This window comes from Mus caroli, chromosome 1 (assembly GCF_900094665.2).
Source record: "Mus caroli chromosome 1, CAROLI_EIJ_v1.1, whole genome shotgun sequence".
NCBI classification, from domain to species: Eukaryota; Metazoa; Chordata; class Mammalia; order Rodentia; family Muridae; genus Mus; species Mus caroli.
In genome coordinates, this window is record NC_034570.1 from 161,350,711 (window position 1) to 161,378,106 (window position 27,396).

Below are 27,396 nucleotides of genomic sequence, written 5' to 3' on the forward strand. Positions count from 1 at the left end.
AGAATAAAGAGGCACCTGGAAGTAGACTGGAGCTGAATCCTTTATTAAAGGAAATAAACAGATTAAGCGAGTAACAGACCTCAGGGCAAGATTCCACCCAGCTAAACTTATTGTTTGTGCTTTTGCAGTTGAATAAGGGATAGTTATATTTAGGCATTTTCATTACCTGGTTATTGTTTTCATTTGGACTTTTCCTGTGGAACGAACTACAGTCTAGTAATGAAGGACCCACCTGTGATTCAGATTTTAAGGCTGGAAGACACAGAGTTCTGATCTAGATTTTGAGTAATAGTGGCCATGAAAAGCTTAGGCTCAGGCATGGTGGTACACACCTTTAATCAAAGGAGACAAAGGCAAGCAGATCTCTGAGTTCAAGGCCAGCCTAGGACAGAGAAAGTTCTAGGTGAAGAAAAGCTGAGGTCCAGGCATGGTGACACATGCCTTTAATCCCAGCATTTAGAAGACAGAGCCATGTGAATCACTGGGTTCAAAGTCAGTCTACCTAGTAACTTCCATAACAACCAAACTTAGGCAGTGAAGGAGTTGGAAAACAGAAAGCTAGTGATGAGGTAATAGAACAAGGAGGCTATGTTCCAGTCCCAGCAAGCAGCAGAACTCAGCATCTTTGGCCATGTGGCTCTGGCTTTAGAGTCAAGAATAGAAGGGGTTACTGGGACAACTGATGCTAGTTAGCTGGAGCCAAGACATTAGCAGTGATTATGAAGAGACCAGTAGCACTGAGGTGAAATCCTCTGGGAATATTTTCTGAAAGCACAAAGAAGCTGTGTTCCAGAGATAAACAAGATTGTACCTTGTGCTACAGCTGGACCTGGAAATGTATAAGAATTACCCAAGTGGTATTGGTTTTAAAGGCATGAAGGTGTCATGGAGAGCAGCTGAAGCTTGGCACTGTGAGAGGCCAGGGAAGGCCATTGGTGAAGGTGCAACCTCAATTGCAGTTGACAGCCCAGATGTGAAGGGGTCATGCAAAGAAGTAGAGGCTTGGCACTATGAACAGAACCTATGAGAAGCTATTGGTAAAGCCTAGTTGCAGTAAAAGACTTCAGCAAATTAAAGATGCCAGTACCAATGGGATGACCACCAAGAGCAGCAGCATCAGTAGAGTGGAGTCAAACAGACCCTAGAGTGCTAGAGATGTAAACCAAGCCCTTTGGAGGAACCCATAAGATCATGTGTGGATCCTGGACATTGGGATAAGAAGCTGTAACATTGAAGTTGCCTTGGAGACCCCCAAAATTCCAAGATTTCAGAGCCCTGGGCTATCTGTTGAGGAAAGCTGCTAACAGGGAGTTGTTTTGTTTTGAGATAGGGTTTCTCTGTGTAGCCCTGGCTGTCCTGGAACTCACTTTGTAAACATTCGTGTAGAATCCTTCATCACGTGTCCTTTCACAGGCTCACTTTAGCAGAACATCCTTTGACCTGTGTCTGCTTCAGCGAAATGAGTGTGCTTTAGTGATTCACCCTTGCACTTGTGTCTGCTTCAGGAAAACACTCCTTCATGTGTTTGCCCCAGCAAAACACCTTCCAACACAACCGGCTTTCCAAAGAAGTTTCCACTTCACCCTTGCTAGTTGCCTGGAAGGCAATCTTCTCCTGTTTGCCTTTGGAACAAGATGGAGAGCTCTCAGCTCCTCCAGCACAATGCCTGCCTGCATGCTGCCATGCTTCCTGCCATGATGATAATGGACTGAAACTCAGAACCTGTAAGCCAGCCCCAATGAAATGTTGACCTACATAAGAGTTGCCCTTAGCCAGGCAGTGATGGCGCACGCCTTGAATCCCAGCACTTGGGAGGCTGAGGCAGGCGGATTTCTGAGTTCGAGGCCAGCCTGGTCTACAGAGTGAGTTCCAGGATAGCCAGGGCTACACAGAGAAACCCTGTCTCGAAAAAAAAAAAAAAAAAAAAAAAAAAAAAAAAAAAAGAGTTGCCCTTGCCCTTAGTCATGGTGTCGCTTCACAGCAATAAAACCCTAACTAAGAAAAAGCATATCAGAAACTTACCAGCATTTGGCTCTCTGGTAATTTTTTAAGGATCTCTCGCTCAACACAAATTTTACCATGTTTTGCCTTTGAGTAACTCCAACAGAGAGAGACCTTACCTGTTTTACTTCCTCCTGATTGTTTTGGACTTTATAAACCCTATTTACATGTCCTTCGGAGTCTTTTAGATTTATCAGACCTTCTACCTCCCGAGGTCCACGCCCCACTAAAATGTCAGCAAAGGCCACTAAAGTCCCACAAAGTCTACTGATTTCTCCACTGAATCAACTTCTTTTTTGACTCTCCTAAAGACAGTAGGATCTGGCCTGATGAACTGGACATTAAATGTCATCTTATACCTACCCTTCAGCTATACCGGTCTTTTCTTTTAGTGTCTTTCAGATCTCAGATGGTGATAAGTGCTGGTCCTTAATAGCTTATCTAATTGAAGGGCCCCAACTAGACCTGACAAACTCCATTTTGTAAGCAGGCCTCCGTTTTATACACTGGGCCCTGTCCTCAGGTTAAACTCTACTAGAAAAACCACAAACTGTTTCAGGACACTAGACCGGGGCCACCAACAGGAAAATACCTAACATTCCAGAGGCTATAGATAAGTAGAGATTGCTTAAGCCAGCTGAAATCACTGTTAGCCAGTCATATGTTTTATTACACATAACAGTGAGCACGTGACCTCTTTAGCAACCTGTCCATGTTCTCCAACCTCATGTGTTACTGTAAGGGATTATAAAATTTGGCTTAAATCTTTAACCAATTTCAGGGGATCTCTACACTCATCTGGAGAACCCCACTAGTTCATCAAGAAGGAACGTCACTCGATACCAGATCTGTGACGATTCCATCTGTGGACGATTGTGGGCACTTTGAGGTGGTCCCACTTGGAGTTTAATAATAAAGACTGGGAGACATCTGTACAGTATAAGCCTGTTAGCCTTTTGGCTGGGGGCAGTCCCTCAGCTAACCGTGTAGACTGGACCTGAACCTGGCTGCCACAGCGTCTCAACCTCACTGCTTTTTCGGCTCTACCTCATTGCTGGGCTCTGTTCTTCCAGCACCAGCCTCCAGCCCCTTATTCATCCGAAACTCTCTTCTTTCTCTTCTATGAAAGGCTTATTAGCATAGTGGGAGGGGTTCCACGCCTTACTTGCTCTGAACCAATCAGCAGCCTGACGTCCTCCTTCCCTTAGTGCTGCCCTTTGGCCAAATTGAGGGCTATGTGACCTCCCCCTTGGCAGCTTGCTTTTTAAACATAATAATCTGAGAGAATTGTGGATCAGTCTGTTTACATCTTTTGGGGTAGGTGATGAAGCCAAGAGCATTTACATATGGAAAGCAGGTCTTGTGGGCTGGAGAAATGACAATACAGGGGCGTACATCCATAGCCAGCTGACATTATGTGTATGGGGCGGGGGGGGGGGGTAGGTTATCCCAACAATGGACGTTCCACTTCTCCATAGGATATCCTTAATTATGTCTCACTATCTGTAGCAAGACCCATGCAACTACTGCCATAGTAAAAAAGCGCACTATCAGCATACATGACTCAAAGACAGCTGGATTACTGCAAATCCCACTCCAATCTGAGTGGTGACTCATGGAAGCTACATTCCCTGGAGCTCTCTGCAATGACTTATAGGAAGCTTATATGTTTCAGAAACTGCTCTGTTCACAAGTGTCCCTGTTGCTTGTATAAGTTCGGGGATAGAGTGGCCTTGTGAACATTGTAAGATTCAGGGACTTCTTGAGACTTGTGAGTTGTTTGAATCATTTACTTATTATTTGCTGACTTTTACTGTTTAAAAAGTAAGCTGTGGTGGTACACACCTTTAATCCCAGCACTTGGGAGGCAGAGGCAGGAGGATTTCTGAGTTCGAGGCCAGCCTGGTCTACAAAGTGAGTTCCAGGACAGCCAGGGCTATACAGAGAAACCCTGTCTCGAAAAACCAAAACAAACAAACAAAAATAAATGTATGTGTTGGGGTGTTTGTACATGAGTTCAAGGGCCCATGGAGGTCAGAAGAGGATGTTGGATCCCCTGGAGCTGGAGTTACAGAAGGTGCGAGCCACCTAATATGGGTGCTAGGAAACTTGGGTTCTCTGCATGAATAATAGATGTTCTTAATCTCCTTGCCATGTCTTTAGTCCTCATTTCCTATATTTTAATTAACTAAAAACGAAATAAAAAGGAAAGGAAAGGACATGGCTTCCATGGTTTTGGAGAAAGTTTATTTTAGATAGAGGGAGAGCATGCCCGGGAGAGCTTTGTTAGCATTTTTTCTAGGCTCCGCCCAACAGTTACCTAGCAACAGCCAGGTTTGAGCCTGGCTCGTTATAAAAGGTTTAGCCACCTCCACTTCTCTCTCTCTCTCTCTCTCTCTCTCTCTCTCTCTCTCTCTCTCTCTCTCTCTCCCCCCCCCCCTTGTGCCAGGAGGCATTTGTGAACCCCAGACCACCAAAGAGCCATATCCGATGTAATAGCAGCATCAGGGTCTCTTTATTATAAGCTCAGGCTTGAACTCTCCTCCAGCCCAACCCTGACACAGCAGGATGGGAAGGGAAGGCGGAGCAGGACAAGTTCTTATACGAAAATGGGAGAAAGTGAAGGGGTGAGGGAGGGGCGGTCCAGTCTGGCAAAGCATCTAATAGAATGACTACAAGCCAACAAGTGAGTGCTCTGAAGCAAGACGATAAACAGTCGCAAAGGTCTGAAAGTGCATCTGAAACAATCAGACTGATCTTTGACTAACGGTTGCTAGGAAGTAGCTAGGGAGTAACTCTGCCAAGGACAAGCCCTGAGGTCCTCTCTGCTACTTGGGTGCAGCTTGGGTTCCGCTGCAGGTCAAGTTCTCAGGATTTTTTTTTTTTTTTTTTCTTTAAGATGGAGGCCAGTCCCAAGATGGAGTAGGTTTGGCCTCTCACTCTCTCTTTCTCTGCCTCTACTCCGTTCTCAACCCCCCTTCTCTGCTGCCCCAAAATAAACTTCATTTTATACTAGACCCATAATATGGCTGGTACCTGGGGGGTGGGGTGGGGTTCCTCAGCATGGTATGGCACACCCTCTCCCCAGCATCAGGCCACATTAGGAAACATATCAAGCATAGATATGCAGAAGAGCATAGTTACATAGTTACACAGAATAGTACAGCCAGGGGCAGACATATCTGGGAAAGTCCAGAGTGGTCATGACCTTGAACCTTGTGGAGAGAGGGGGAGAAGAGTGAGAGAGGGGAACGGGAAAAGGGACTGAAGCACATATTTTAAATATCAAAGCAGACCTGGCCTCCAGGTTCTCCCAGCATTCCTTAGTCCCTACCTAACAAACCCTGTCCCCAACCTTGAATTTTCCAGCCCAGGGGCTGGACTGCTCTCCCCCTGCCCCCAGAGGTTCTTTCCTATATAATCCAGACATTTTGCTCTCTCTCTCTCTCTCTCTCTCTCTCTCTCTCTCTCTCTCTCTCTCTCCTCTTTTCTTTCTGCACACATGCTTTTTCTCTCTCTTTCTCCCTCCTCTCTTTCTCTCCCTTCCCCAAGGTGAGTTCTCTGGCTTTAGTCCCTGGGGGCAGTGAGCTCGACTTTCGGAGAGCGGTTTCCTAATAAACTTGCAGTTAATGTGATCTGAATTGGCTCAGTTCAATGGCAGTGGACAAATCACCTATCACCAAGATCATCAGCCAGAAGGCCAGAAGTACAAAAGGAGCAAAAGAGAGGCAGAAGGAAGAGCAGAGAGAGTAGATAAGCAATGTCTGGATCAGATAAGGGGAAGGGCAGCCTAGCCCTTGAGACTGAGGGATGCTGGGAAAGCCTGGGGGCCAGGCCTCCTTTGATAAATTAAACTGACACCTCAGCTGCTGGTCCCAGGTTTGAAACTTAACATTTTCTATCTGTGACAGAAGTGCTTCACTTTGCTAGTGGGATAATGTATGCCTGTTGTCCCAGCACTCAGGAGGCTCAATTGGAAGAATCACTTGAGCTGATAAGTTCAAGACCAGCCTAAGGAACCCAGCAAAATCTATCTCAAAATACAATGCAGGTCATGATGACACACCTCTTGAGAAACAGCACCAAGAGCCAGCCTCTGGAGTTACATGGCTAGTCATCATCTTTTAAAAAAAGAAAGAAAACCCAAACAGCAACACAAAGAAAAAGGGAAGAAAAGAGCAAGCTTAAGAATTAAACAATGACCTCACAAACACAGGCATATGCTGTGTGTATTCTCTACCTTAGGAACACTGAAATTGTGTAGATTCAATTCTGCAGACTATTAGTTTTCATAGGAAGGCATGGGGGGGATTAGTTAAACATTCTACAAGGCAGATTGACCAATTGTGGCATCATGGTTGTAGGGAGACGGGATGTTGCAAACTCAGCCAAATTATTTTGGGCTATCTTTGGTCTCCTTAATAGCCATTCATTGCTCACTTCTGTATCGGACCTTGTAAGACCCCAACTCAATGTGTTTCTTAGACCCCTAGAAACGAAGCCCAGCATGGAGTTCTTTGTTCTTTCGCCTTCAGCCCGAGAGAATGATGACCACTGGGTGACCCGCCCAGGCGCCTGACTCATAGTGTAAGGGACCAAGAATGTTTGCCAAAGATAACCTGTAACCTTTCCATGAGAGATGAGCTGTAATTCACCATCCCCATTTTTACGATGTTTACTCAACTTCCCCAGTCTTTGTGGTCTTATCCTCCCCTCACTTTACAGTTTATTCTTTAAAAACCCTTGACTGCAACTGCTGGAGTCGATCTCCTCTGCCCCATGCGGGTTATGAGCTCGGCCTCAGCATGCTGATGCCCGAATAAACCTCATGCATCAAGAACGGTTTCTCTCGAGTTATTGGGGCATCGGCTCATCCTGAGACTTGAGCGAGGGTCTCCCCGGAAACGGGGGTCTTTCAACTTAACCTCCTTTTCACCATCAAATCCAATTCACAGATCACTAGCTTCTAACCCAAACACTAAGAATGCTATCAGATAACATTCAAAATCCACAGCAGCGTTCTTTTCATCTTGCTCCTCCCTACCAATGTTCACACCAGGTTACTTAAAACACACCTTGGTTAATGGTTTGGTTTGTTCTGTAATAAAAAAAAAATGTATGTAACAGCTTCCATATTGAGATGTGTTGTTTGGGACAAACTGACCATGTTCATTCATATTCAATTCAGAATAAACCACTTCTTACTGTCTTCCAGCATAGAGCTGTGCTTTATATCATGAGTGTCAAAAGGCTCCTCCCCCCCCCCCCATCAACTATGCTTGTGACATTCAACCTAACTTGTACCAGAAAGAAGCTTCCAAACCATGCTCTGGTATTGAGAGAAATAGACGCAGGAAATACCCGACATCACTGACTCTATCAAGTCGTCTCCCGCCCACCCCCCACCCCATCAACCACAACTGTGGTGGGGCAGGCCTGTGATCCAAATCCTTGGAGGTAGAGACAAGAGGATCAGGAGTTCAAAGCCCATCTCTCATTACCAGGAAACTCAAGGTCAACCCAGCTACAACTTGCAGAAGGCTCAGGCTTGGTTCCCGGAGCCCATATGGCAGCTCACAACAGCTGCAGCTCCAGCCCAGAAGTTCTGATCTCCATCTCAGGCCCTGCATTCACTGCATGCACATGGTGCTCATACAGACATACATGAGTACTTTAAAAAAATACTATTTAAAGTATAGTAAAAGGATTTAAAGGGGGCAGTGGGAGATGCAAGAGGTGAAAATAGTAGGTTTTTACTGCTGTGAACAGACACCATGACCAAGGCAAGTCTTATAAAGGACAACATTTCATTGGGACTGGCTTACAGGTTCAGAGGTTCAGTCCATTATCATCAAGGTGGGAGCATGGCAGTATCCAGGCAGGCATGACATAGGCAGAGCTGAGAGTTCTACATCTTCATCCAAAGGCTGCTAGTGGAAGACTGACTTCCAGGCAACTGGGGTGAGGATCTTAAACCCACACCCACAGTGGCACACCTACTACAACCAGGTCACATCTATTCCAACAAGGCCACACCTCCAAATGGTGCCACTCCCTGGCCCAAGAATATACAAACCATCACATTCCACTCCCTGGCCCCCATAGACTTATTCAAACACAGGAGTCTATGGGAGGGGCATACTTAAACATAGCATAAAGCCAAATGCATTTAGTCCAACTTTCAAAGTCCTCATAGTCTATAGCAGTCTCAACAATGTTAAAAGTCCCAAGTTCAAGGTCTCTTCTGAGATTCATCAAATCACTTATCTGTAATCTTAGTTAGGGTTTTACTGCTGTGAACAGACACCATGAATAAGGCAAGTCTTATAAAGGACAACATGTAGTTGGGGCTGGCTTACAGGTTCAGAGGTTCAGTCCATTATCATCAAGGCAGGAACATAGCAGCATCCAGGCAGGCATGGTGCAGGAGGAGCTGAGAGTTCTACATCTTCATCATCGGAAGGCTGCTAGCAGAATACTGGCTTCCAGGCAGCTAGGGTGAGGGTCTTAAAGCCCATGCCCATAGTGACACACCTACTCCAACAAGACCACACCCACTCCAACAGAGCCACACTTCCTATCAGTGCCACTCCCTGGGCCAAGCATACAGAAACCATCACAGACCCTATCTCATAAATTTGAGAAGAGCAAGGGGTTGCAGCTAACGTGTAAAGCTCTTGTCCAGCATTCGCAAGCCCTGGGCATAGACCAGAGCACAGGAAAGCCCACAAAGAAGCAAGCCAAGGACGGATACAGAACTAAGTACAAAATCAGGAACTTAGGGGGTGAGGACTAGTATCAGAAAGCAGTAAGAAAAAAAAAATAGTTCTCTATATGTAATCAAAGTAGGAACACTGGGTAGCTAACTTGGAGAAGAAGAGCCCACACTCACCATTTACTTATGTAATCCAAATGTGGAAATAAAATTCTAAAGGACCTAGAAAAAGGTTCAGCATGAAGTGTAATGTTTTTCTAGCAGTAATTGAAAATGTAGAAACAATAAGGAGAAAGATTAGATATATTAATTTACGGTGAGGGGAAGCAGGGACGGCAGCACCTTAAAGTGATGATCGAGACTGAAAGGGACTGGGGTGAGGGGGGCAAAGGTGAGCTGAGGTGGATGGTTGAGTACTTGCTATTCATGTCAGGGGAGGAAGAGAAAAGATGTTTGAAAGTTGCAAATTGCTACCTAGCAGGAATAAAAAGGTACAAAACTTTGTCAGGAGTGGGATTCGAACCCACGCCTCCAGGGGAGACTGCGACCTGAACGCAGCGCCTTAGACCGCTCGGCCATCCTGACTACAACGAGTGCCAATAAGCAGCTCAGGTGGAAGGGATAGTTTGAGCGTGCCCCTTTATCCTCTGCTGAATGGATCTAGCAACAAGTGCATCTGGACTCCAAATTCAAGCTGTAAACCTCGCCACAGAAAAGAGGCAATTGGATTCTACTACAATTGTCACGATGCTCCAAAGTCCCCGGGTCTCGGGTCATCATCTTCGGTTTAGGAACCAGTTCAGCAACAACTCAAGCTTGCCATCCCGAGCCTCTTCTCCGGAGAAGACGGCAGAGGGCGATCACCGGATGGTTGCACGCAGGTCCGGCTCCTGGTGGGAGGGGTGTTGTCGCTAGGTCCCGGAGGATTTAGGGTTGAGGTGCTGTGAAGTGCAGAGAGATGGATGATGGCTCAGACCGAAGCTGGCGATCCTGGCGGACATCGGACAGTGGCTGTCGTCAGGGTTCTGGCACTGACGTCGTCCTCGTTAGTATAGTGGTGAGTATCCCCGCCTGTCACGCGGGAGACCGGGGTTCGATTCCCCGACGGGGAGACGTAGCGTCCTTTTTGGAAAGACAGGCGGCCCGCGGGGTACTGACCCTCCCACCCCAACCCCAGCCCCACACGCAGACCCAGACGATCCAGCCCAGCACGGTGTCCTCCAGCAAAGCCGTCCCGGGTCCTCAAAGCCTTTTGCTGGCCGCTGGCCCAGCGCCCTGGCGCCTGCCAAAACGCTCCTCTCCGTCCCCCACTGCCCCTAGCGAGCCCTCCCATCCCAACCCCAACCGCGGTGGGCTCCAGGTGTGCCCGAACGGGCGGCGTGCGCCATGCTGGGCCTGAGCGGTGTGCCAGGCTGCTCTGGGTAGTGGCCTGCCCGGACTAAGCGGTCACCGGTGCCTGTGGCTCTCGTGGCCTGGCCTGGCTCCCGATTGTAGAGGCTAAGAGGACAGAATGTTCCACAACTCAGAGTTAATGTTGCGTTGGTGGTATAGTGGTGAGCATAGCTGCCTTCCAAGCAGTTGACCCGGGTTCGATTCCCGGCCAACGCATAGTGTTTTTTGTCGAATACTGGATCTTTCTGGTGCTTCTCAGCTTGTTTTTGTTGAATACTAGATCTTTCTGGTGCCTCTCAGCTTGTATCGAGACTGCGTGACCTAACAGAGGCTTGAGATATTTTGAGGATGTGGCCAGCGGGAGGATAGGTGCCAGGGGCAGGTACCTTTTGGAGTCTTCTGCTTATGGTTGCCCATCAAAAAGCTAAGTTAATAAATAGTAATGAACTTTAGATCAGACCTAGGTATTCTTCGCGAAAGGAGCCTCCCATCACTCCCTGGTGGTCTAGTGGTTAGGATTCGGCGCTCTCACCGCCGCGGCCCGGGTTCGATTCCCGGTCAGGGAAGTGCAGCTTTTTTTCAAATTTACTCTGTATACTCCACTAGTTCTTAGTTTTCTTACCTGCTAAAGCTTTCTAATGGTCCTTATGCTGCTCAACACCACCTCACCATGCGTATGTTTAGAATTCCTCTATGACTCTGCACTCCTGTCCTTTTAAACACATTTGCCCTCAAATGCACACCTCGTTCCTGCTCTTTCTTTTCGGAGTATTTTACTTTTGCACATCTCAGGCTTTCTGCATCCCTTGGCGCCCAGCCGGAAGTACTGCCACCATCACACGCCCGCACACACAAGCCTCGCAGTGCGCCCAGCCTCGTCAGACACATCACCGGCCCTTAACTCAGAAAAAAGTCCTCTAGAAATGGTTCTTCTTGGTTGTCAACTTGACTCTATCTGGAATGAACCACAATCCAGAATTGGAAGGCTCACCTGCGATCCAGCTCTTGAGGCTGGGCGATACAAGTTTCTGATCTTGGCATGGAGATCTTGAGGCATAGTGACTATAGATCCCAGGAGACTAGGGCAAGGAGATCTCTGAGTTCAAGGTCATCTGGGACAAATCGTGGTGGTACACACCTTTAATCTCGGCCACACCTTCTGCTAGAGACCTACTAAGGACACTGGAAGAAGGAAGATTCGCTCTTTTTCACCTGCTTGTCTTGTGGGACTGAGCAATTACTAGATCCTTGGATTTCCATTCACAGCTGACCATTGTTGGGGAGTTGGACAGGCAGATTATTGGCTTGAAGCTTCTGGGCTCTTGATCTTTGAACTCCAGCTAAATGGTTATAGGTCTTTTGAAAAACCACAGGAGATCTTGGCAGTTGTAATAAAGAGGGTGGGGAAACATACAATATAGTAACAGTTCCCAGCTGCCCAGGACGGACGGACATTTTCCAAGATCATTTTATCATCGGAACAGTTAGCCCCATCCGGTGTGACATCTAGATTTGTCAAACCTATTAAGTACAATGAATGTCGTCCGTTTCTTTAACCAGGAACTTCTAAGTTACTGGTGGGAACTAGGGCTAGAAATATCAGAAGTCAGAAGTCTTTGTTGAATTTTCCACAGTGGAAGAAATCTCCAAATGACGAACGGCTATGGACTCTTAAAAGCCAAGGGGAAATTACATCCATTGCTAAAACCTTTTCTTGATTCAGAATATCTGGCAGAGGATTGGGGATGTAGCTGATCAGTAAATCACTTTTTGGGGGTGGGGGTGGGGGCTCGGTCAAAACTCTGGGTTTCGTCTGCTTGACTGTGTACTTCAATGTTAAAAATTAAATTGAGGTAAAGTAATTATAAATTTGGGGGCTTCTCTGGGCAATCCCAGCCTTTGTAAAGTTTAAAAATTTTTTTTTTCCCAGACAATTCTTCATATGTAGCCCAAGCTAGCCTAGAACTGGTGATAGCCCCGCCTTTGCCTCCAGAGTGCTAGGATTATGTCCATGCTCATCAAATACCCTCAGACCCATCAGGGATATTTTTGAATGATTGTGTGGCACTGGCCTGGGGTGTGTGTGTGTGGAGATTGTGTGTTCAACCTGCTCAGTCTCTTTCCTTCTCAGACATGGTTTTACTCTCTATGGAATATTTAAAACTTTGTCTTCTTATGCTTGAGAGTCATTCACAGATTGCTTCCGTGTGATTTAACTTTGATTTTTGAAGTAAGGCTCAGTGTCTGGGCGTAAAATTCACAAATAAATTAGAAAACCTGGCTTCAGAGACATTTACAGAAACAGAGACATCCACCATGCTGACATCTTCTAGCACAGATTCTAGTTCAAATGGGCAGTGAGCTCTCTTCCCAACATGTCTGTTCCCCACTGCAGACCGCAGTGAGCTTAGTTTTCACTAATTTCTAGCTGGGAAGGGGGAGACTGCAGGACTTGGGGGGAGGACATACGTGGAGGCAGTTTGGTGTTCTTAGTTTTGTGCCACTGAGTTCTAAGGATATCAGGACAAAGCAGCAGAATGCTACAAAGCAGGAGATCCACAAATACAACATTTTTAAAGGCTTCTTATTAATTCTTTAAGAATTCCACACAGTACATTTTAATAATATTCACCCCCACTTTTCTTGGTTCCACCCTCCCACCTTGTCTCCTCCCCCCCCCCCCAATTTTGTTTTTTGACATACCTGGGCCCAAATTCGTGCTGCCCATACATTTCTGGGTGTGGGACTATTTATTGGAACCTGGTCAACCCAGCCTTGAAGAAAACTGACTCTCCCTCCCTGTAACGTTCCCAGCCTTGAGCAGGCTAAGCAGACCTTGAACATTTGTCACAACAGGTCTGTCTGACCTGGACAGAGGCATCTGCCTTGCCAGCAGTTGCAGGTTCCCATGGGATCTTAGCCGTTTTGGCTGCCTGCGCTGACCTTGCTCTGCAACACACTCCATCTGAAACAGGAGTGGATTTTGTGGGGTTTCCCTTTATAAACTTTCAGAACCTTGTTCTGGCTTCATTCTTCTCCCGCCCCCCCCTCTGCCCTTTCATTTCCAGCCCCCCATTCAGGTGAACCCTGTTTGCATTTTAGTTGCTGGACTGGACGGCCATACCTCCCAAGAGGCCACCAACTGTTTACTCTGTAACAGCAGTCTTTTTAAATCGTGCCCCAGGCTGTAAGCTCAGGCTCGTTCCCCAACTAGCTTGTAATTTATTCTCTCTCTCTCTCTCTCTCTCTCTCTCTCTCTCTCTCTCTCTCTCTTTCTCTCTCTCTGAATCCCACCTTCTATTTTCAGCCTCTTGCTAATAGGCCATCAGCTTGTTCTTAGCAGGTGATGCTTCTGAAAGAGGAAAATTACTGAACTTTTCAACTCGGAGTCCTACCCCTCCCATCTAGAGGTTGTTCCCGGAACACACCTGAACTTTTTACCTCAGAGTACATTCTGAACTCTTCACCCCACTCTTCACCCCAGGGTCCGACCCCTCCCAAGTGAGAACGGTTCCAGGAGCATTTCTGAGATAAGGGTCTCCTGGAGCGAACTCAGTCCAACCCCTCCCAACTAAAGACTATGCCAAGAACATTTTTGAGATAGGGGCCTCCTGGTACTACCCCAGAATGTTCCAATAGATCGAATACATTGCCAAAATATAGGACACGACCCCTTGGTGACGTAAATTTGTACTTTCTCCACCCTGTTCCCCCCTTGCCCTTTTCTTATAAAAGCCTGTGAAAATTTGGGCTGGGTGCCGAATCTCCTCTGTACCTTGCTGGCTGCATGAGTTTCGACCCCAGATATCTGGTATATGTGCTTTTTTTATGTGCTTTCTTGTCGTTGCTGTATTAAATCTTACTCTCTACATCTTAAGTTCGGTCTCAGTGTCTTCTTGGGTGCGCGGCTGTCCCGAGGCTTGAGTAAGTGTCTCCCTTTGGGAGTTTTTGAGTCTTTCACTTCCACACAGTCCACAGAGATTAGCTCCTCAGGTAGAGGTGAGGACTTGCGAGGCCCTCGTGAACACAATCTTTAGGAGGAGGGTGTGTATTGGCATTGCCTCTGTGGTACAATTGGTAGCTTATTTGGCTATTACCTCAGGACCATGAGAGGGAGTATTTATTCTGTAGCCTTTGGGTGTTGTTGTTGTTTTTGTTGTTGTTCTTTCTTGGGACCCAGTTCTCTGTGTAGCCCTGGCTGTCCTGAAACCAGGCTGGCCTCAGACTCACAGAGATCTGCCTGCCTCTGCCTCCCAAGTGCTGAGAAAAAGATATGTGCCGCCACCTGGTTTTATGATCCATAAGCTCTACTTCTAATCCCGAATTTTGCAGTTTGGTTCCCTCACTGAAGATATTCCGACCTACCTCCCCACATAGAGTCTAGGCCAAACCCAAGGCTTGTATTCCCCTTTTCTCTTCCCTTCCTATCTTAACTCTGTGTATTGGTTCTCTACAGGAGCATAATTTATAGAATGAATCACTACATATAGAGAAAAGGGGTTTATTAGAGTGTGATCCCGCTACTCCTACAGTGACTGTCTACCAACGAAAAGGCCAAGAATACAGAAGTTGCCTGGTCCATGAGGCTGGGTGTCTCAGCTGGTCTTCTGTCTATGTCAGAAAAGAATTAGGCTCTAATGACAGTAAACGAATGGACTTGACAGCCAGAGAGGGGCCAAGTGGGCAAGGAAAAGGGAGAGGAAGAGAGAGAGGGAGGGAGGGGGCAAGGGGAAGGGAGAGAAATTGAGAGGCTGGAAGGGGGAGGAGGGGGAGAGAGAGAGGGAGGGAAAGAGGTGGAGGGGGACGGGGAGGGAGAGAGAGTCTCCTACTTCCCCGTCCTTATGTAGGCCATTAGCAGAAGGCGTGGCTCAGATTAAGGAAGATCCTCCCACCTCAATAGATCTGAATTAAAAGATCTTCCCACTGCAGATGATTTAATTAAGAAAAATCCCCCACAGGTGTACCCAGCCACTTAGATTTTAGTGAATTCTAAGTTGACAACCAAAAGTAGCCATCGCAACATTCTGATATATCTTATTACACAACATAAAATATACACACAGTATACACAGACAAACATATATTATTTCCTTGTATTCGCTTCCTCTGTTGCTCTCAGATTCCCACACCCACTCATTGTGAGGCCCCGGCTGGGTGAGAACAATCTAGGCCCAGCTGGACTCAAGCGACTAGCCTTCGCCTGGCTTCTATTTCCTAAGAGCTGGCTGCCATGTTCCGCTTGCCCTGTTCATCTTTCACAGCAGATGCAGAACAGCCAAATAAAACCCAGTGTGTTGTCGTTGTCGTAGTTGTTTTGCCAATGGAAAGGATTTAGGGGCAGCACAAATTCAACCTCTTAGCATTCCTTTGAGGTTTAGAACTCAACTGACATAAAAATAGGCCAACTGTAGGAAGTCACAGAATTTCAGACACCTGTCACACAGTACAGGGCCCTTCCATAGAAAATGAGGACCCAAAAGAGCAGTTACCATCAGACTGAATGTCGACAGGGTGTGTGTGTGAGAGAGAGATGTAAAGTTGCTGTTTAATAATAAAATGTTTATCTATCTTAAGTCTAAGTCACTTTCCTTCAGTAGCTGGCCCGCCTTCTGAGCGCCTCTGATGGAAGAAACTATTTAGCACCTCATCCTAAAACAGCAGGGGATTAAGTAAAATAGCCTTTGTGTTCTCCCCACGGGAAGGGCAGGGCTCTGTCTCCTTGCCTGCTAGTTGAAGTCATGAGAAGAAAAACTGATTTTAGCCTTTATTTCTAAGTTCTAAAAAAGTTCCCTATAAAAGCTCTGTAAGAAAAATGGGGAAAAGGGGCTTATAAGAAAAAATGAGGGATAAGGGCTGTCTCCGATGTGTCCTCAGCACTTATCCATCTTTCAGAACACATGATCACATGGTAAAAAGTTCCTCACACATTTACACATGAATTCAAGTCACAAATCGAGTCAGAGGTCTACAACAGAGAATATGTACATATCCGTTAGGAGTAATTATCTGCCTAAACATTCATCACCTGTCCCAGCTCTGCAGGTTCATGGAGAGTTAAAAAAAACCATAACTTTTGTGACAATGTTATTAGTGAAGTTTTGTGTAGATAAACCCTGTCAATATTTTATCTTCTGTCCTTGCACCCGTAGTAACTCATTCGTTCCCTTTTAGTGACCTTTGGTGAATGGTTTTACAACCTCCTGTAATGTGCTCTGAGTAGTAGATGCTTTCTCGCTATTTTAGAAGCAATTAACTCATGACACTTGAAGACGGTTCTCAGAGTTCTCAATGCAGTTTTACATAAAAAAATGCTTTAATAGCAGTCCTATTATAAAAGGTCTTGATAATTGCTTCTATAGTTTTAGGAATTCTTATAGGATCATCATTAAGAATTGAGAAGTCATCCATTTGTCTATTTAGCATCACTACAAGGCAGTGCATCTTCATTGGTCTGCAGAGATCTGCTCAAAGGGGTGGGCTAATACCTAGTGGTTGTTATATATGTTTAGTAATAACAGGAAAAGCATATTAATAGCAGGAATCTTTCCTATAATAAAATTCTCATGCAGGAGCAAATCTGACATAGATTTTAATCCAAGGTGGAATCAGACTGGGAGATCACCTGCTGGTTTTTAGCCTCTCTTAGATGGCTCTTGGCACACAAATGCTACCTCCCGTTTGGGATGCAGAGGCAGTAGGATCATGAGTTCTAAGCTAGCTTTGGCTACCTATCAAGTTGAAGGCCAGCCTAGACTACATGAGACCTCCTCTCAGACGCACTAACACAAACAAAAATATTCAAACTGATCCTGAAATGTTTTCTCAGAGTGCTCAAGTAAAAACATTCATTATAAGCTGGGTGTGGTGGTGCACACCTTTGGCCCCAGCCCACAGGAGGCAGAAGCAAGGGAATGTCTGTGAGTTCAAAGCCAGCCTGGTCTACAAAGAGAGATCCAGGGCAGCCAATGCTACACAGAGAAACCCTGTCTTGAAAACCCAAACCAACCAATCAGCTAAAACATTCATTATGCCTTCCTGGTGGCCTGGTGTCTAGGGTTCATCACTGTCGCCATGGTGGCCTTTAATTCTTGGTTAGGGCATTTTGCTCTTACTTCTACTCAATATTATAACTGCCAGACACACCATCGTCCTTTACTCTACTTCTCAAACATCCTGAAGTCACGTTGCTGGCTGTGGGTCTAGCTCACTGAAGAGCTGCCACTCTGGTCTTGGACCTTGACGCTTTTCAGAGCTTTGTTTTTGCTTAACTCGTTGTAGTTCACCCTACAAATAAACTACATTACTGGATAGAAGTGTGTCCTCTTCCCTCTGTCTCTTCTCTGCCTCTCTTTTTTCTCTTTGACTAAATTAACTGAGAAGGACTCCATTCTTAAAATGTGTTAATAACTAAAGTATACTGACTGAACCTCCTAATTGGGATACCTGAGAAGAGTCAGCTGTGACGACAGCGCCGGAGCTGGTGAAACCACCTGTGTGATCAAAATCTCTGCAATGCGCCTGCTCTTTGAAGCCCAACGAATAAGGAGTAAATACATACACCTGCTCTTAGGGACCAAGTCCATGGAAGGAAGGGCAGGAGGACGGGAGTGAAAATGTCTGGTTGTGTCATGTGATGCAGAATCACCGGATGATTTGCTGAGGAACGACCTGTCAGAGGACAGTGCTGCTTGGAGGTTGTATGAGTAGGACTCAGAGGACAGTCACAGGACATTTGAAGAGGACCTCTATCCTATTAAAGCTATATATGTCAATCCAACCTTTCTAAGTGACTTTTTTTTTCTGTTTGTTTCTCCGTGTAGCCCTAGCTGTCCTGGAACCTGCTCTGTAGACCAGGCTGACTGCAAACTCCAAGATCTGCCTGCGCCTGCCTCCTGAGTGCTGGGATTAGAGCTATGTGCTACCGTCATCAGGCTCTGTATTGATTTCTAAAGTGTAAATGTTTCCAACAGAGTGGGATCAGCATGTGCTTGGAGAAGATTCCCTGAGAAAGTATGTCCCATGATCCTACTAAAAGTGGCTTAATGTGATACATTCTTTAGTGTTGGTCTAGGGCACCCCTTGGAAACAGCTGAGGTCTTTTCACATTTTACACAGCCTCACACAGTCAGCTCTTCCCCAGGGCTCTCTCCTTTCTTCCTCGTCCTTCACCCATGACTCTTGGCTCCAGTTCTCATTTCCTTTGTCCTCTATCTTAGCAGAATGAAATGTACTCATCCACTGACTTTCACTTTTATAATATGTAGGGCAACACAAATACCTGCTCGTCTCAAAAGTTACGCTGCGCAAACAAAAAGCCCAAACGTCTCCCATTACGTATTATGACTATTTTATTTTATTTTTATTTTTGTTTTGTTTTTTTTTAAGGGGTGGAAGGGACTCTTTCTCTTTGGTTGCCATGGCCTGGAAAGGCATTGCTCCTGGAGATACAGTAGACATTAATACTGCCTTACAGAAGGGTATGAAAAGCACTCTCGTCCACCATGGCCTAGCACTGAAATTCGTGAAGCTGCCAAAACCGTAGACAAGCACCAAGTCCGTCCTTGGAGCATGCACCCAAGTGTGCAGAGCCTGTGTATGTCGAGTTGGAGGAAGAAACTAGGGCAACGGGCAGGCCTCTGCAGAACCGACTCAGTGGGAAACCTGATAAAGCGGTCCGCATGCAGTGGTTAAATAATAAGGCCAGGGATGTCAGCGAAGAGTACCTCAGATGCAAGAAACGAACAGATAAACATTTTGACTCATTAAAAGCAAACAAACAAAAACGGAACGAGAAAGCCTGGGAAATGCCTTTTACATTTAGGTTCAGGGTGCTTTTTCATTGTTTCAGGCCTTCTTCGCTCGCTCCATTTCTCTCCAGTCGCGCGACACAGCAGATGCTGGCCGCCAGGTGGCGCTCTATACTCATCAGCCAAGCACTCCTGGGGCGCCGCAGGATCTGGAAAGCTGCGCCTATTGGTGGTTACGGAAGCCTGGCTGGCGCTCCTCCCTGGGCTTCTGGGTCCCGGGCAGAGTCTTAACTTTGCCGGCAGTTTTCTTTGGGGGCACCGTCTAATTCCCATGCGTGAGAATCATTTAACAGCTTCAGAGAGGAACCTGCTTGTTCCAGGTGTTGGTTGACTAAATAGAATTTAAGAAAGCCAGAAAAGAAACAATTCACTTCAAGGGCAGCCCATATAGAGCAACTTGTCAGCCTGTTTCCGTAGTGTAGTGGTTATCACGTTCGCCTCACACGCGAAAGGTCCCCGGTTCGAAACCGGGCGGAAACAGCTACTTTGTTTTTCAACCTGTTTTTTCAATCCTATAAAAAGATCTAAAGAGTTTACAGTCAGAACCTACAAACGAATCTGACCAAATTACACGTCTCCTGGATCATATCGAGGGCTGGATCAGCCCAGCTAAAGTTACACAAACGAAGGGAGACTGTCGACAGTGAGCTGGTCCTCCCAAAGAGACCCGCAGGTATTAATGTCTCCCTTCAGCTTCTTCCAGAAGGCACTGTGGAGTCGTCAGTTCATACTTCTGTCCCGAGAAGGGCTCCGATCTTTTCAGCAGGGATTGCCTCATATTCCTCCTCTCCAGAGTTTATAACCTGTACTGAGAGCTATCCCGTCTCCCGCTACCCCGTGATTATCTTGCTTTACAAAGCTCCCATCTCTATTATTATGCTTGCTCCCTAAGCACGAAAACTTAAGTTCAACTCCTAGCATTCACTAAGAAAGCCAGCGCTCCCCGCTGGAAGCTCCAGTGTGGCTGCTTCTGCAAGCATTCCCTAGCCTATATCTGCGCACGCCATTTGCTCTTTCATTTGGAAACCTCACCAGGAGGACAGCGTGCTTTCAACTTTGGACTGGGAACTTTGGCTGCCTCAACAACGCTTCCTTAGTCACTCTATTTAACTTATTTTTAATGCATATGGTTGTTTTGCCTGCATATATGCATGTGCACCACATGCAATCTAGCGCGCGCAGAGGCCAGAAGAGGGCATTGAGTCTCCTGAAACTGGAGTAAAAGACACTGGAGCTGCCATGTGGGTGCTGGGAACCTAGTCCCCTAGAAGGGCATCCAGTACTCCTAATATAGTACCTTTTTTTTTTTTTAAAGACTCACTATGGTGCTGGAGAGACGATGACTCAGTAGTTAAAAGCACTGATTGTTCACCTATAGATCCTGAGTTCAATTCCCAGCAACCACATGGTGGCTCACAACCATCTATAATGGAAACCAATGTCCTCTTCTGGTGTGTCTGAAGACAGCTACAGTGTACTCATATACATAAAAGAAATAATTAAATCTTTAAAAAAAATTTCACAGAGATCTTCTTGTTTCTGCCTCCCTAGTGCTGGGATTTAAAGGCATATGCTACTCTTCCTGGCTAATTCTCACTTTTGCTCGATATATACTTAATAAACTCACTCATCCAAAAGTGAAGGATGATATAGAACACAGGTTCTCACGCTGTCATCCAGACTGGCCTTGAACTCAAGATGATAGATAATCTCTTGTTCTTGTTGTTGTTGTTGTTGTTGTAATATTTATTCAATGCCAAGTCTGTGATGGCCTATTCTTAAATTCGAGGCAGGACACTCCAGAACACAGAGTGAAAGCCACATCCTAGGAGTCAGGAGGGAGTCAGCACGGTGCTGGAGTCAGGAGGGAGTCAGCACGGTGCTGGAGTCAGGAGGGAGTCAGCACGGTGCTGTTACTGTGAGTCTGGCCATCAGCCAGCGTTCCATTGAGGATGGATGAAGACTGAGCTGCAATCTGACTTTGACCATAAATCATACACTAACGTCTAACCAGACCCTGACCTTGAACCCCCAGTGTATTCACGTATTCAGCCATGATTAGGTTGCCTCATATTGGACTTTGTGTTGGATATGGTTTAAAGTGTGTCCCCCACACACAAACGTTTGTGCGCTAGAAGATTGGTCCTCCGTGTGGCTCAGTATTTAGATGTTAGAAGCATTAAAAAGTAGCCCTGATGGGGCTAGTGTTTAAGAGTACTGGCTGCCTTCCAGAGGGTGTCAGCACTCACAGGGAAGCTATCCTACCCCCTCTTCTGGCCTCCCTAGCACCAGACACCAAGTTTGGTGCAAAGACATATACGTGCAGGCAAAACAACCATACACGTTAAATTAAAAATAAAAAATAAAAGTAGGGCAGAGTAAGTAAGCTACATCGTGAATGTATTTCTTGAAATAAAGTTGCTGTTTAAAAAAAAATGTCGGGCAGTGGTGGCACACGCCTTTAATCCCAGCACTCGAGAGGCAGAGGCAGAAGGATTCGAGGCCAGCCTGGTCTACAGACTGAGCACAGAGAAACCCTGTCTCGAAAAGCCAAAATAAATAAATAAATAAATAAAATAATAATAAAAAAAGTTTGGCCCCTGAATTCCTTCTGGTTTCCCGATCGATCGCTGGATATCCCTGCATGTCTCCTCTATCCCCACGAGGTCCCTACCAGAGAACTAACAACACGGCAGCGCCTGATACTGGACCTTTGGCCTAAATAATCTTCGTTTTGTACAATGTACAAATAATACACATAACATGGAGCACAGACCTTGAGATGGAAGATTTACTGAGGCCGGTTTATGCAGATAAACCCATCTAACAGGAGGAAAGCAAATTAGTGGTTACAACCACTGGTTATGAAGGGAGCCAATCGAAAACAGAGAGACGTGGTACGTAGTAGTGGTTTCTCAGACAAGTTTGGGGCTGGCCTGGCTTGCGAAGCATTTCTTGATAGCATGAGACCAAAGTGCGGACCTGGGGACTTGCAGGCCACTCGGCCCATCCCCAGCTTCCGGTTCCTTCTCCCGGACTCAGCCTGTCCCTCCTCGTCCCCTGGTCGCCCCGCCTTCATGCCCGGTCTCACGGTCCCAGTAGCGCTTTCCCGGTACTCAGGCGTGAGTCACGGAAAGGGGGGTTGTGGGTTGAGCTCATTTCTGGCCAGTGGGACCGGATGTGACTCTCCCGGGCCACGCACACGCGGGAGGAGAGCGGAGCAGAGAAAGGGCAGGTCCTCTCTGCAGCAGGGGCTGTGGCCAAGAGGCTCCAAAGACCCCACAAGGGAAATGGGTACTTTCCCTTTCCTTCCAAGAAGAGTTCCCGTCGCACCAGCCTAATCCTCCCCCTCCTCAATCCCGGCCTAGCTCAACAGTTCAGCAGTTAATTTGGGAAAGTTATCTTTCATTAAGTAACTTTCAGAATCTTCAATTCACTAAAGGGAACTCTGAAATCATAATTGCTCATTTCCCATTTACTTTGTAGCAGATTAATTTACAGTGCCATCCGATCCTTGTAATCATTTTAGGAGATAACTACCATCATCAAAATGTTATGCATCAAGAAAAGAATAGACCTGCTTGTGATCCCATTCTATTAAGTGATGGACCTAGGTCCAAACATTTACATCAATGTCACAAATTCTTTCTTAGAGTGGTTTTCAACCTGTAGGTCAAGACCCCTTTGGAGATCCAATGACCCTTTCACAGGGGTCTCATATCAGATGTTCTGAATATCTGATATTCATTTACATTATTATTCATAACAGCAAAATCACAGTTATGAAGTAGTAATGAAAATAATTTGATGGTTAGGGGTCACCACAGCATGAGGGACTGTACTAAAGGATTGCAGTATTAGGAAGGTTGAGAACCACTGACTTAAAATTTGTTCTACAGAGCCAGTGGACAGCTTTAATCCCAGCACTTGGGAAGCAGAGGCCAAGTTGGTCTATATAATAAGTTCCAAGATAGCCAGAGCTGTGGGGGGGATTGGTGTGTGTGTGTGTGTGTGTGTGTGTGTGTGTGTGTGTGTGTGTGTTGGTGGGTACCACTGCGATCACAACACTCAGAAGGCTGAGACAGGTGGATCAAGCCTGAGTTCAAGGCCTGGTCTACAGGGCTACATAGAAAAACCCTATCTTAATAATAATAATAATAAAAGAATAATGCAGTGTAGTGACAATTTTGAAATTTTGGTTTATTTTAAAAACACAGAAATATTATAAGCATATATTTTTGTTTAATCCCAGGTATGGGATATGGGGCTGCTTCATTCGGTCCACAGCAGCTGACTCTGATTTGCTTCGTGCTCTAGCAGAGGCACGTTTTTGCCAACTGCAGATAGTTTCTGCAGTTGTGTGACATTTAGAATTTGAGGACTCTCCAGAGGGTCTATAAATGCTAGGGTCCCGAGTGGTGCGGTGGGTTGTTGGTTGGTTGCTGTTGGTCAAGGTGTGTTTCGAGAAAGATTAAGTATTTGCTAAGTAGTTGTCTGCAAAGAAGAAACAAGAAGAAATTAGATATCCTGTGGGCAAAGATTAAACTTGCCCCCAAAGAGCTCCACACTGCTAATGAACAGGAAGTAGTCTAACCATAATGTAGCTCCCTTTCCTTTTTATTCTCTTTCTTTCTTATCTAATATTAGAGGGTTGGAAGGGTGGGCAAGGGTGGAAGAAAGAGGAATCTACAAAGTATCAGACTACAAAGCCCAATTAGCAACACTTACTTAAGGCATTACAACCCTTCAATTTGTGAAGAGGCAGTGTTCCCAGGACTTTCACCAGATGCCCTCTGAGCAACCCTGTTGATTTCTCTAGAACCACTCAATAAACGTGTGTTCCTAAGCAACCTTTTGAGATACAACTTTAGGTATATATGTCTCGTGTTAAAATACTTACTTATGGCTCTCCCTCGAGGAGCTCTTACGCACACTTAAGTATGCCTTTTTCTTTCCCTAGTCTCTCTTTCTCTTAACCTTCATGTGTAAAATTTGTCAGAAGTGTTCTTCAGGAGCCGGAGAGACGGCAAGTACTGGCACTTAACCTCCTGCCTCCACGTCCTGAGTGCCGGTCTTCATTGTAGGTGTAGATGCCACCTTGTTTAATACAGACTTAAGGACAAATACTGAAAGATAGAGAGAGAGCAGCTTAGGAAAATGCAGGAAACACATTAGAAACCTGAGGGTGGATACGGATGTCTCAAAAGAGTAAGACCGGACACTTAACTGTAGTCACTGAATAGCTTCCAGTCATTACCCTTTATTATGCTATTTCTGTGTACTTACTTGAGCAATGTAGCCTATATCTCCTCCTTGGGAGAAACTGACTAAAGAGGAAATGTCACCGGTTTCATTATACAAGGTGACACATCTTCCTCTTCATTGTCTTGGGATACACTTAGAACCCGCCATCCTGAACATGAGAAATAAAATGCCCTGATAGCAAAATAACGAAATAAAATTCATTTTTTAAAATGCTATCTTCTGAGAGGCCACATGAGCCTGCTCCTGCCTGCAACCTCAGCTAAGATGCAGTTAATGTCCCGTTTTCCCCTGTCACAGAATCAGGGTGGGGCAGCCCATTCACAGATAAGGGGTCTTGGAGGTCACTTTGACAAGCATGCTGGGGTCTGAAATAGAGGAAATGGACAATCTCAGCTCCAGAACCAGTTCCTAGAAATCTCAAACAATACGTGACAATTTACCAGGGAAGTATACCTCACAACCGGTGTAATTTCCAGTCACGTGAGTGAACAGTTCCAGAAGATTCCAGCACCTCAACCTATCATCAATCTTGAGTCTCCAAGTCTTCCTAACTCAAGTGTCACTGATTTTGATTTTGAAGGAGAGACAAGCTATCCCTATCGGGTGTTGCTACAAAGCCCCTGGAACATGATGGGCTCCCACTTCTGTCTCCCACTTTTGGAGTTCTTTAAATGTCATTTGTTTGTTTATTTATTTAGGGTTTTTTTTTTTTGAGGGTCTCTCTCTTTAGTCCTGGATGTCCTGGAACTCCATATGAGGACCCGGTTGGTTTTATATTTATTTTTTAAAGTTAGATGGGCTCCTTGCTGTCAATGTCCTGGAATAGTACAAGATTCCACCAGGCTTGTGTCTTAGTCACTTTTCTCATCACTGTGACAAAGGCAACTTAGGAAGTGAAGAGTTAGGTTCACAGTTCAAGAGTCCAGTCTGCCGTGCTGAGGAGGTTATGGTATCGGGGGGTGTGGCAGCCGGTCACACTGAGTCTGCAGTCAGGATGTGGAAGAGAAGAACACAGGCAGGCAGGCAGCGTTCTCCATCGAATTCAGTATGGACCTCCAGTCCATGTGATCCACATTCACGCAAGGTCTGCTCTTCACAGTTAAACCTGACAGGACCTTTACAGACACCTCGAAGTGTGTCTCCTAGGTGATTTTCAATTTAGTCAAGTTGACAATGAAGATTAGCCAGTAACAGGGAGTGGTCCTGTATACACACACACACACACACACACACACACACAACTAAGAATTAAACCCTGGTTTTTCACATGTAGACAGGCACTCCACCACTGTGCAACATCTCCAACTCCATCTTATGTTTTTATTTTGAGACAAGATCTCACTGATGTCCCAACTGTCCTTGGAATCATGCTCTAGTTCTGGAAGGCCTTGAGCTTACCGTCTTCCCGCCTCAGTCTCCTGAGGAGACTGGATTGCAGGCTTCCTCCACTGAGCCCAGCATTTAAAAAAGAAAGTTACCAAAGGAACATAAACTTCTTGCTTCCAATCAACAAAAAAAAAAAAAAGTAAAATAAACTCATCCTCTTTGTCCCATTGAGACAGTCTCACTGTGTAACCCAAGCTGACCTCAAATATTCCAATCTCAAATAGTAAGGCCTAAATGGAATGTTTAGGCCTAGGTAAGATGTTAAGGCCTAGGTCGCTGTTGCCTGGCTAGCCTGCCGTTATAAGGATCTGGGGATCAATCTCACGTTGTCAGGCTTGGTGGCGAGTGCCTTTACTCATGTAGCCACCCTATTAGTCCAAGAAAAGCAATTTCTAAAAGAGATTTAAAAGGATAGGGAATGTATCTCAGTGAGAGAGTGCTGCTTACCATGTACACCTGGGTTCAACCCCTGGTTCTTACAGAATAAAGAAAAAGAAGGTTTAATGGAATACTCTGTGAAACTATCTAGGCCAGTTTTGTTTTGAAGACAAATTCTAGTTTCTTCTTTCTTCTTCTTCTCCTCCTCCTCATCTTCCTCCTCCTCTCGTGCTCTCTCTGTCTCTCTCTCTGTCTTTCTCTCTCTGTCTCTGTCTCTCTCTCTCACACACACACACACACACACACACACACACACACACACACACAGAGTAAAGAAAGAGATAATAACAATTTCCATTAGGGGGTGCTGTAGTCTCAGAAAAGAACCCAGGTGTTTTGGAACTGAAGCACTTTCCTTTGTAGTCCTGTATCATTTCTGGCCTTACTATGCACCAACTGCTTTCAGCTTGTATGGGGGAATCTACAAAGTCTGGCTCTCCACTCCAACACCTAGTTACCGCTGGGACCAGTGAAGTAACAAGCAGGACTCCTTGGAGCTATTTGGGAGAAATCTTGGAGGCTTGACAACATCACCAGATCTAATGGTTCTGGTGTCAAACCGCCCAAGAAGGGAAACAGATGCCTAAGTCGAGTAATAACCACTTACGCCATTAAGAGTGCAAGCTGGCCGGGCAGTGGTGGCGCACGACTTTAATCCCAGAACTTGGGAGGCAGAGGCAGGTGGATTTCTGAGTTCGAGGCCAGCCTGGTCTACAGAGTGAGTTCCAGGACAGCCAGAGCTACAAGAGAAACCCTGTCCCCAAAAACAAAAAACAACAACAACAAAAATAATAATAAAAAAAGAGTGTTCCTTCCACAGTTTCTCTAAGTGCTTAGATCACAGGTGTGAACCACAGCACACAGTTAAAGTTAGAATAACACAGAGATCAGCGTAGCCCCTGTGCAGAATCACCACACAAAATATAAGTCTTAGATTTAAAAAAGAAAAGTTCGTGTTTCAAGTGTGGTATGGTGATAGACAGCTAGGCCTCCAGAACTCAGGAAGTGGAGGCAGGTGGGTCAGAAGTTGAAGGCCACAGCTACATAGGGGATTGAGCCAGCGTGGTCTAGAGCCCCTGTCTAGTGGCAGAGGTCTAAGTTTCACACTTTGTCCGATGGTGAATTAGATAAACCACAGTACATAATGCTTGTGCTATTTGGAGAGCTAAGCTTTTGGTGTCTGCCCCAAACTTGCTTGACTCGTCTGAGTGTGTGGGTTCTGTTTTCTTTGTTTTCTGAGGTGCTGGATTTGAAACCAGGGCTCCACATGAACACACGACACAACTCCTCTACTAAGTTCCATCCCCAGACCTGCTAGGAGACTTTCAGAAGCGGTTCAAGGACGAAATGAATGTCTGTGAAAAGCAGTTTCCCAAATCTGACTCTTTGATT

At 45.8% G+C, this 27,396-nt stretch overlaps 5 non-coding genes across 5 annotated transcripts; 4 read left to right on the forward strand and 1 right to left on the reverse strand.

Moving 5' to 3' along the window:
* Positions 1-9,218: 9,218 nt before the first annotated feature.
* Positions 9,219-9,301, reverse strand: Trnal-cag. The gene has a single exon. It is a non-coding gene; the product is annotated as a tRNA-Leu (tRNA).
* A 455-nt stretch (positions 9,302-9,756) lies between these two features.
* Positions 9,757-9,828, forward strand: Trnad-guc. The gene has a single exon. It is a non-coding gene; the product is annotated as a tRNA-Asp (tRNA).
* Positions 9,829-10,252: 424 nt separating this feature from the next.
* Positions 10,253-10,324, forward strand: Trnag-ucc. Its single transcript has one exon. It is a non-coding gene; the product is annotated as a tRNA-Gly (tRNA).
* Positions 10,325-10,602: 278 nt separating this feature from the next.
* On the forward strand, positions 10,603-10,674 carry Trnae-cuc. Its single transcript has one exon. It is a non-coding gene; the product is annotated as a tRNA-Glu (tRNA).
* An 8,648-nt stretch (positions 10,675-19,322) lies between these two features.
* On the forward strand, positions 19,323-19,395 carry Trnav-cac. Its single transcript has one exon. It is a non-coding gene; the product is annotated as a tRNA-Val (tRNA).
* Positions 19,396-27,396: the final 8,001 nt, after the last annotated feature.